General features: G+C 35.5%; 1 pseudogene; it reads right to left on the reverse strand.

Moving 5' to 3' along the window:
* Positions 1 to 4,308: 4,308 nt before the first annotated feature.
* Positions 4,309 to 5,963, reverse strand: LOC124985634 (phosphatidylinositol 4-kinase type 2-beta-like; annotated as a pseudogene).
* Positions 5,964 to 10,420: the final 4,457 nt, after the last annotated feature.

Genomic DNA, 10,420 nt, shown 5'->3' on the forward strand with positions numbered 1-10,420 from the left:
TTGTTTTTCTGAGTTGTTAACCTACCCTCAACTCTGACTTAGGTGTCTTCCTCAAAGAAAATAACTGATACAACAATTTACTATTCCTTTATCCTAATGTTGAAGTCTAGCATTGTTTTTTCTTTGTTCCTTATTCTAATACATGTTAAGAATATTCTCTTCTTTGAATAATAAAGTAGGTAAATGGAGACCCTTGAGAGACTGTCTGGTTTTAAATCTGTAAATCTGTTACTCATGTGTAACTTTGGGTACATTCCTTAACTTCTATGATCTCAAGTTCCATGTCTGTAAAATTGGGATAAAAATTGTAATTGCCTTATAGATTTACAAGGATTATATTAATTAATATTAATACTAATAATTTATTAAGTGCTTACAACAGTACCCAGACCATAATATTACATAGTATTTTTAAATAAGAGGATCTTTTGTTAAGCCTTTTAACCTATTGATATTTTCAATACAATATTTTTCTCCCTAAGCATTCATATTTTACTGCTTTTGATTCTTTGGAATAGATTTCAAGTGACTATAAAAATATGTAATTTCCCCTTCTTTATTTTTGGATCAGATATTTAGAATTCTGTTTCCAGCAACATTCATCTTTTGGTGAAATAGTAAAATAAATAATAATGCTAAAAATTGGTAACATTCTTTGAGCTCTTAATTATGAACCAGAAATGATATTAAGAACTCAATCTTAAATATTCTTTAATCCTCACAAAAAACTCCAAATAAGTGTAACTGTTATCCCCACATCAAATAAATAACCAGAGAGATGAAGCCACTTTCCCAAGGTCTTATAAACAGTGCCACCATCTTCTTTTTCACTCTGCCTAGCACATAGGCAGATCAAACACTTGGTTTACTTCTGCATTGTTTATTTCCCAGTGAGATGCAGCTTCTGTTGATGATGATGAACATTAAGAAAGCAACCATAAAACAGCCAATCCTTTTTAAACATCTATGTGTCAGGTGCTTGATTTCATGTAACCCTATCAATGCTTTTATTTGCTGGTATTATGTCCATTTTACAAGTGAGGAAGTAAGGAAAATTAAGTCACAGCTCCAAAATTGCACAGCTAGCAAGAAGCATAGGCAGAATTTAGTACACAGACCTGTCTTTCATTAAGTCTTTCTGCCATGTTGCCTCACCAAGTATTGCTCGTTCATATTGTTTTTCATAATGAATATTTCTATTGAAGATATGTTAATATATATGTGTATATTTGTCTGGATTCAGGGAAATAATCAAAGATGATCTTTTCTGATTGATACAGTTTATTAACAGAATGACCAATCATGCTAATAAAGGTTACACTGTTGTGCTTTTTTCCATTTATGAGTTAAAAAATCCAGGAAACAGAGTCCAACTGCAGGAGGCCAGTCACTGCTGTTACAGTGAAATGGTGGTGGTGGTGGTGAAAGCCAATAGATCTTGTTTATTATTTTATTGAAGCATAGTACTCACTCTTTACTGCCAGGAATGCCTGTGAAGCCCCATTACTCTAATTTAAAAATGCTTCTGAAGAGGGCTCCACACTGCCTACTCTGAAATGGAAATATGCTATTCTTATTTGTAAACTGTCACCATGAGGCAAGAATTACCCATCCATAAGATTTGCTTTTACAAAAATCTAAAATGATTGGAAATCTCCAAACATCCATAAGTCTAAGCTCTTTCATTCCTTCCAGCACTTTATTTCTTGTGCCCTGTGAAAAGAGCATAGCATCACCTCCTAGGGGGTATTCATTCATTGTTTGATTGACTTTTAATTATTGCTTTCTCAACACAATGAATTTTATTACCTGTAGTCTACTAAGCTTGGCAATATAAATATACTCATTGAAGAAAACACAAAATTTAAATAAGAATTAAGTTCATGAAAGTTTACAAAACACAGCCAATGTACCCTAACTTGTAATCTTATCTTAAATATTTCAACTTTACTTTTGTAGCATGGTCAGAGATTTAAAAATATATTTATGCTATTTTAATTTTAAGATATAAAACAGTAGCAATTTACTAGATTAATATAGTAATTTTAAAAATTAATACAGCAATTTTCAAAATATTGAAAAAATTGTTTTATGAAAGTCAGACCCACATCACAACAACTTGTATCCTTTCTTTTAGATACACCTTCAAAAGGCACATTTTGGGCTGGGGATATAGTTCAGTTGGTGGAGTGCTTGCCTTGTGAGCACAAGGCCCTGGGTTCAATCCCCAGCACCAAAAAAAAAAAAAAAAAAAAAAAAAAAAAAGACACATTTTGATTACTAGTATTTACCTAAAGACAGTACTCTCAATTTTGATTTTCTAGTCATTTTTCCATTTATCTCAAAACTGAGCAAGTGGAAGATTGCAGATGATAGGAGGTCCCAGGCTTCCAATTAGCTCCTTGAAGGCAGGAATATGCTCATTCATCACACCCATGAACATCAAGAGAATAATCTGAGGAAGAGAGACTCCAGTAAAACAACCACCTGGATCTGCTTTTTACACACACACAAAAAACACATTTTTTTTAAAAAAAGTCATGAAACACTAAACCTAAAAAACAAAAGGCCAAGACCAACAATAGCCCAGTTTAGTTCAAGTACTGAAGTTACTAGCTTCGAGAATGGAGAAAAAAATGAACTTTTCTTTTCTGGAATCACATCTTTATATCAGGCTCATTTCAATCTAAATCATTTGGTAACTTAATAGTGTTACAAATTTCAAGAACATGAGACATACTGATATTCACAATAAAATATAAAAGTAAATTTTAAAATAAAATATAAATGATTTGGTTTCTCTCTCAAGTTACCCTCTAACTCTGGCTAATAATCTAAAACTGACTTTAATTATAACAGCATCTATAATTTCAAGCACCCTATTATTTTTAAAACTTATTGAGAACTCCAAAATGCAATCCAATGCATACTTTGGAGTGTGGTTTACTTTTCAGTGACTTTAATACCAATTCGAGTACTAAAATGAACAATACCAGTACTCTGAAGTACTGATGGATTAATCACTTGATCCCACGTAAGAAACTAAAGGGAATTCTTATTGTTACTGTGAAATTTCAAAACACTAAAGATCTACCTTAAATTCATATTATTACCCTCAAGTGTCATTTGAGTGTATCCATTTTTTTTTTTTTTTAAAGGGATTGTCTTCAGATGATTTTCCTTACCCAAACAAAATAACTCATCAAAAATACTCTAAGGTGCCAGGTGTGGGAGCTCATGCATGTTGCATGTAATCCCAATGGCTCTGGAGGCTGATGCTGAAGAATCACAAGTTCAAAGGATTACCAGCTTAGTGAGGTTATAAACAACTTAGCAAGACCCTACCTCACAATAAACAATTTAAAAATGTTGGGAATGTGACATCAAGGTTGAGTGACCCTGGGTTCAATTCCTGGTACTCTCCCCACCCCCCAAAAATTTCTAAAGTACAATGAAGAAAGTGGTCATCTGTTACTTCAACAAAATATTTAATGTTTAGGTCCCCAATAATGACCACTTTAGCAGAACTTATTCAGGTTCTAAAACAACAGCTTTTAAAATTAAGGCACCATTTGTTTCTTTATTGTTACCTATTTTTCTACTGAGTACTCTGTTAAAGTACAAGAGTGGTTTCAGACTTACCCACCATCAAAGGCCTTTTGTAATGCAATGTAGAAGAGTTAACAAGAACATTCTTCTCAATGTTTAAAAAATATAGAGCTAGGCACAGTGGCACACGCCTTTAATCCCAAGAGTTTGTGATGCTGAGGCAGAAGGATCTTAAGTTAAAAGCCAACCTCAGTAACAGGGATGTGCTAAGTGAGGCACTGCCTCTAAATAAAAAATACAAAATAGGACTGGATATGTGTCTCAGTAGTTGAGTGTCCCTGTGTTCAATCCCTGGTTCCTAAAAATAAAAAAATACAGTAATGTTATTATATTCCAGGTCAACAATATCTAATTTTTCTACTTGAAATTATACAGTAATTATAGTGATTCTAGCTGTGTAAACCATGACTTTACCTTTTAAATTAACAAAATCATGAAATTTTCTACAAAAATACAATGTAGAAGACTTATCACTTCTTCCTTGATAGAGAAATTTAATATTTGGACAAAACCTGTAAACTTTCAATTACATTCAAAATGCAACCTTTTTAAATACTTAAATTATTTGAAGTTTTGGCATCTGGAGCCCTTAACAGTAGATTTACATTGCTGAAATGTTTTAATAATGCAATAATGCCCAACAGTTGTTTCCCTTACACCTGCTACCAGAAGGGAAAAAAAATGACTTCCTGCAATGGATCATCTGTGTAAAGGAGCTGCCGGGTGGAGAATCCAAAGGTGGAGAATCCAACGCTGACTTCCTCCATTACTGCATTCTACAATCACACAAGGCATCTATATCAGCTGAACAGCACTCTGCCTAGTAAGTTTTAAGATCTGACTCCTCATCACAGACATCTGACTTTCAAAAGTAGCTTTGACAAAACTCTTGTCAGTTTTAAAAAGTTCATAAAGATCTTCACATAAATCTTACACAAAGTTCATATCGAAAATATAAGGCTGGGGCTGGAGTTGTGACTCAGTGGTACAGCACTTGCCTGGCATGTGTGAGGCCCTGGGTTTGATACCTAGCACCACATATAAATAAATAAATAAAAATTTGAAAGATCCATTAAAACAAAAAAAGAAATATATGGCAGAACCAATTGTCTTATTTCTTCAGAAAAAGAAACTTTTGCTTGTGGAAACTACACCCAATGAAATGGGTGTGTTCTCCATTTATCAGGATGTTTAAAAGGAAATGCTAGACCATTATTAATTTCTGCTATTTTAATAAGTAATTCTTTATTATTGATCCAGTTTGAGTCATCACGTTGAGTTTCCTTTTAACATTTCTCCTTTTCTTTTTTCTTTTAAATATTTTTAGTTGTAGATGGACACCGATATCTTTCTTTTTTCACATGGTACTAGGCAAGCACTCTACCACGGAGCCACAACCCCAGCCCACATTTCTCCTTTTCATGTACGACCAACCAATTATCATTTCCCCTGTATTTCTGATGATGTAATCCAAAACAACTAATCTTTCAAATTTTGACAAATTGTTTTCTAATATTCTCAGGCAAAAGATCAGCTTCAAATGCCTAAGCCAATATTCAGCCTCCTGTAACTTTCAATATTTGTTACGAGGGAGCCTATCTGATGAAACATTCTACCTACTTTTGGCACTTTCTGTAAGGCATACTTTTTGTATCCTGATTTTGCATGGTCATTGTAGTTAAAAGTCTCACTTACAAATCAAACAACTTTTGTTTTACGTACGATACCCAGATGACGTTTTCATTCATTAAGTAGGCCTCAGGCTCAGAAGGGTAGCCCTGGTTGGGAAGCAGGCAGCCTCTGCCAAAGCAGCAAGGGCAATAGACTTTGTGGACATCCTTGGTTCATTTTGGATTCAGTTGACCATAAGGCTCTTCTGATTTCTGTTTAAATACACCAATAATTTTTCTCCTAGGATCCTTTACAAAGTAACTTCCACTTGACCCTTGAGAAATTCTGTCTGGAAGAACTCCCAATTCTATAGCTACTTCCACTCTTAATATACTACCAGCAAATTCTGGATCATGCAAGAATCCACTGATCTCTGAAATTCCAGGAGTCGCTGAACTGAGGGGTGGTTCTGACTCAGATCCGTGGGCGAGCCCCAGAGGCCAGGAGAGGCAGCTGGGCTGGTCCTTGGGCTGGAGCGTCAATTCCTGTTAGCCCAGTCAAGCGGCAAGGGTCACTTCCTTTAGTCTACTACATCCTGCAGCCCCAGGGCGCCCCCTGGCGCGCCTCCCTACAGTTAGGCCCAGGAGATTCGCTGTAGCAGCGGCTCCAGCTCCTAGTCCTCTTCTTCCTCCTGGTTCCGCTCCCCCAGACACGCTCTGGCCGGGCTCACAGAGCTCCACCATTGGCTCCCTCTCTGCCCTGGGTGCCAAAACCAGATCAGAGCGGTGGGGTGCGTTGGCCTGGCCTGGGAGGGCATTGCTGGGAACTGGAGTGGCTGGGTCAAACCTACACACCACCTCACCGGCTCAAGGCGTTTAACTTTTTAATTCTCAGATGATTTATTCAACTGCTGTTTTTGTAGACTCAGTTGTTGACTATAGGTTTTAGTAGAACCAAATAGCATTGCAGTAATGTTTTCTCCGCTCTTAGAAGTTTCCATATTTGAAAGGAGAGCCGTCTGGATGCCCCACCCCCATTTCAATACTCTGGAGAGGCACAAGATGAAATCAATATAATATTAAATAAGGAATGGATACAAGAATCTGTCTTGCTACTCCTTTGGTATCTCTATTTTGTGTGTTCTCCTCAGTATTTACAAATGCTGGAGAACTTTACTGTACTCTTACAGTGCAGTCTCCTAGAAGTCTGACAGAATAGGGAGGAAACACTAAGCAACGCGTTTTAGAAAGGAAAGAAAGAGAGAAAGAGAGAGAGAGAAATGGAGAGTATTCATAATACTTGGAACAGAACCACCATTTGACCCAGCTATCCCACTCCTTCGTTTATACCCAAAGGACTTAAAATTAGCATAGTACAGTGAGGCAGTCACATCAATGCTTATAGAAGCTCAATTCACAATAACCAAACTATGGAAGAACCTAGATGCCCTTCAGCAGATGAATGGATAAAGAAAAGGTGTGTGTATATTTATATGAAAGGGAATATAACTCAGCCTTAAAGAAGAATTAGATGTATGGTGTTTGCAGGTAAATGGATGGAGTTGGAGAATATCATGTTAAGTAAAATGAGTCAATCCTTGAAAAGCAAAGGCTGAATGCTTTCTATGATATGTGAATGCTAATTCACAATAAGGGGGAGGAGGCCTAGGGAAAAATAGAGGTAGTTTGGATTAGGCAGAGGGGAGTGGAGGGAGGGGAGGGGAGGGGGCATGAGGGCAAGAAGGATAGTAAAATGAATTGGACATTATTAGCCTCTGTATATGTATGATTATATGACCGGTGTGTCTCCACCACATACAACCAGAAAAATGAGAAGATGTGCTTCATTTATGCATGATGTTTCAAAACGTATTCTACTGTTATGTATAACTAATTAGAACAAATAAAAAGTAATATGAGTGAGGATTTGCTTTCTCCATTAGAGCATTAAGTATGCTACAACTATCAACATTGCAAACTAAATTGCTTTATTCTCCTTCCAAACTTCATATAGGTTTGTCAGGTAATATAGGTTTCAAAATTGATATCCTGTGGCCAAAAAGTACAGTGGAAAGAGAGAAGCGTGTACTTATTTTATTTTAAATTGTATGAAAAGAGAATTTAAAAATATGTAACTGCTATTTATACATTGGCTCCTTAGTGCTTATTAATCTGTATTATCAACAAGATAAAATGAAGCAGAGGCTGGGGTTGGCCTTTCAGTGAGCACCCCGTATGTGGCCCAGCATCTGTACCAAACACAGGTGCTCTAATCTGGCCAGTGTCAACAGACTACATACCATGTGGAAGGTGGATGATGGGGCTGTCCCAGTGAAAAATGCCACCTGCAGCAGTTACCATAGGGATGCTGAGTTCATGCATCCAGTGGCAGCACTCATCCATTATTTGAGCAGCGATGTACCCTGGACCAAGGTAAAGTTAGTTAACAGCATTAGGATATAGTCACTGCAATGGTGCTATTAAACATTCTACACCATTGCATTTTTTTAACCTTGTGTTCTATGTCTCCTCAGTCATGTATCCTAACTATATTTTGTCATCATCTTTATGGTGGGGGCAGACTTTGCTCTTATTGCAGTGGAACACTTGCACTTTACTTTTCCTCCAACTGTCCAAAATTAGAGGAAGTACATTGGCAATACAGCTGCTTTTGCTCTGAGCTACAATCATGGCTTTTCATGTTATTCACAAAGTGATATTTCTGGTTAGAAATCACATCTGTAAAATCAATTTCAATTTATTTACACTTCTTCGTAACATTGCCTTTCAATTTTACACACTGTATTCTTGTATATTATTTCAAGTAAATGAAAAAAAAGGTTAAAAAATTCAGGGAGATGCAATACAGCATGAAGAGATTAACCAATATCCATATTTATCTGCTTTAAGTCTTCAAGACCTAGTATCACTTTTTATACAAAGAAAAGGTACTTCATAGTTGCTCAAGTACTGGAATTATATGAGGTACTCCTTAATTATTTTTTGTAAAGATGAATCATTATGTGTTTGAGGAAGTGTGACTTAACTTTTAAAGATAAAAATGTACAACCTTAATAGCAATTAATAGGCAAAGTTCCTTTCCTTTGTACAAGTTCCTTTCCTTTTGTCAGATCCCACGTTCCCTTCCTTAAGGTAAACAAGATGGGAGAAAAGGGTAGTTGCAAGAACATGCCTCTCTGAACACCATAAACTACTAAAAGCATAAATAACATTATTTAATAATACATAAAACTACTATAGGAGCATTTTTTTTCCATTCTCTGAAACTAATGTAGTTTGTAAAAACTGTTTTCTACATGGAAGTATTTTCAGTTGTATTTTTTTATTCAGAAGTTTCATTTGGGAGTGTTTCATAAGTAAAAGTGATGGAACCAGTCAAAAAAGAAAAACTCTGGTATTTTATGCAAAGTGCAATTACATCAGCAATATCACTTTAAAGTAGGAAAAGTGGCTCTGTGACTGACATTTGAACCAATCATATGGTAGCTGAGCCTCACTCTAATCACATGGCCTCTCAAGCTTTTAGTACTTGGTAACCAAACAAGGGAGTAACTGATATAGTCTGTTTTAAACAACAAAGTATAAATTTGTTAAAAGTGTGGTTAGTAACAAATAATAAAATAACTAGCAGATATCCATTACAGGGATGTTTTTGAGTGGACAAAAACCCAAAAATGACATAAAATTCAAACTAGCTTACAATCAACACAAAAGTGGAAAGTTTTGGGAGAATGTAACCAGTTTTTTGTTTACCTACTTCCAAAGATATATCTGCACTTCCTGAATTTTGGTTCAGAATAATTGGGAAGCGATTGAACCTGGGTTCAGAGTCATATCTGGAACTATGCTGTAGAGGTGCCATCTACATAAAGTATGGTCTGATTGGTGCTTTACAGGGGTGGCCAGCAGTGGCCCAGCCTGGATGGTTCACAACAGAGGCCTTACCACTTACAAGCTACATAAACTTGGGAAAGGTTCTGTATTTCTGGGTGCCAGTGTTTTCAACTCTAGAATGGAAATAAAAATAGAAAATTTTTGAATCAAAAAATATGGAATGGTAGAAATGTCAGTTGCTTTAATACCATTGTTTTTTACACCTAATTTTTGTGAGAGTTGAGTGTATGTAGTTTAGTGTTATGCAATTTGGTAGCCACTAGTTACCTGCAGCTACAGAGCTTATTAGATTTACCTAGTCCAAACAGAGATGTACAAAGTATAAAACACACCACTGATTTTGAAGATTTAGCATGAAAAAATAATGTAAAGTATCTCAATAATTTTCATTCCCTGTTGAAATGATAATATTTTTTATTATATTGTTTTAAATATGTTGGGTTGGAGGCATAGCTCAGTGATAGAGTTCTTGCCTGACATGCACAAGGTCCTGGGTTTAATCTACAGTGTGAGTGTGGGGGCATGTGTGTGTACACAACCTATGTACACATACATATAAATTTAGTTAAAATTAATCTCATATATTTCCTTTTACTTTTAGAAATTTAAAATTGTATATATGCTTCACATGTGTAGCTCATGATGTATTTCTACTAACAAAACTGTATAGGCAGATAATTTTGGTACAAAAAAGGTAGATAGAATAGTATTCACTTAGAGTGTCAGATTTTGTATTTTTTTAAATTTTTGAATGGTTTATTGTCTCTACAGAGGGATTAATTGACTCTAAGAGAGAGACTATATGACTGTTGAGGTTTGTGAATTATATTACTATGCCTGAATCAAAGCCCTCAGTATTGTCTTTACATATTTAGAGAAATTTTTCTTTTAAACTTTAAGAATACAATGGAAAATAGGACACACAATTACCCTGTAGATCAGCATTAATTTTCCTGATACATCTTTCTTTTCTTCCATAGTACAGAATAATTTTCCAATGTCTTTTAGGACTAGTTTTCCCACTGTTCTTCTGTTTACCATTATCTACCAACATCTTTATTCAAGAAACTTCTGTCTCTGGTGCTTGATGGATTGCATGGAAATATCCCATTTTTCCATCTGTAAGACTATTAATTTGAGTTTTATTCTAGTTTTTTTTTTTTTTTTTTTTGTGGTACTTGGGATCGAACTCAGGGCCTTGTGCTTGTGAGGCAAGCACTCTACCAGCTGAGTTATCTCCCCAGCCCCTATTCTAGTTTTGTTTCAATACTTTTTTCAAAATTTTC

This window comes from Sciurus carolinensis, chromosome 5, assembly GCF_902686445.1.
Source record: "Sciurus carolinensis chromosome 5, mSciCar1.2, whole genome shotgun sequence".
Lineage (NCBI taxonomy): Eukaryota > Metazoa > Chordata > Mammalia > Rodentia > Sciuridae > Sciurus > Sciurus carolinensis.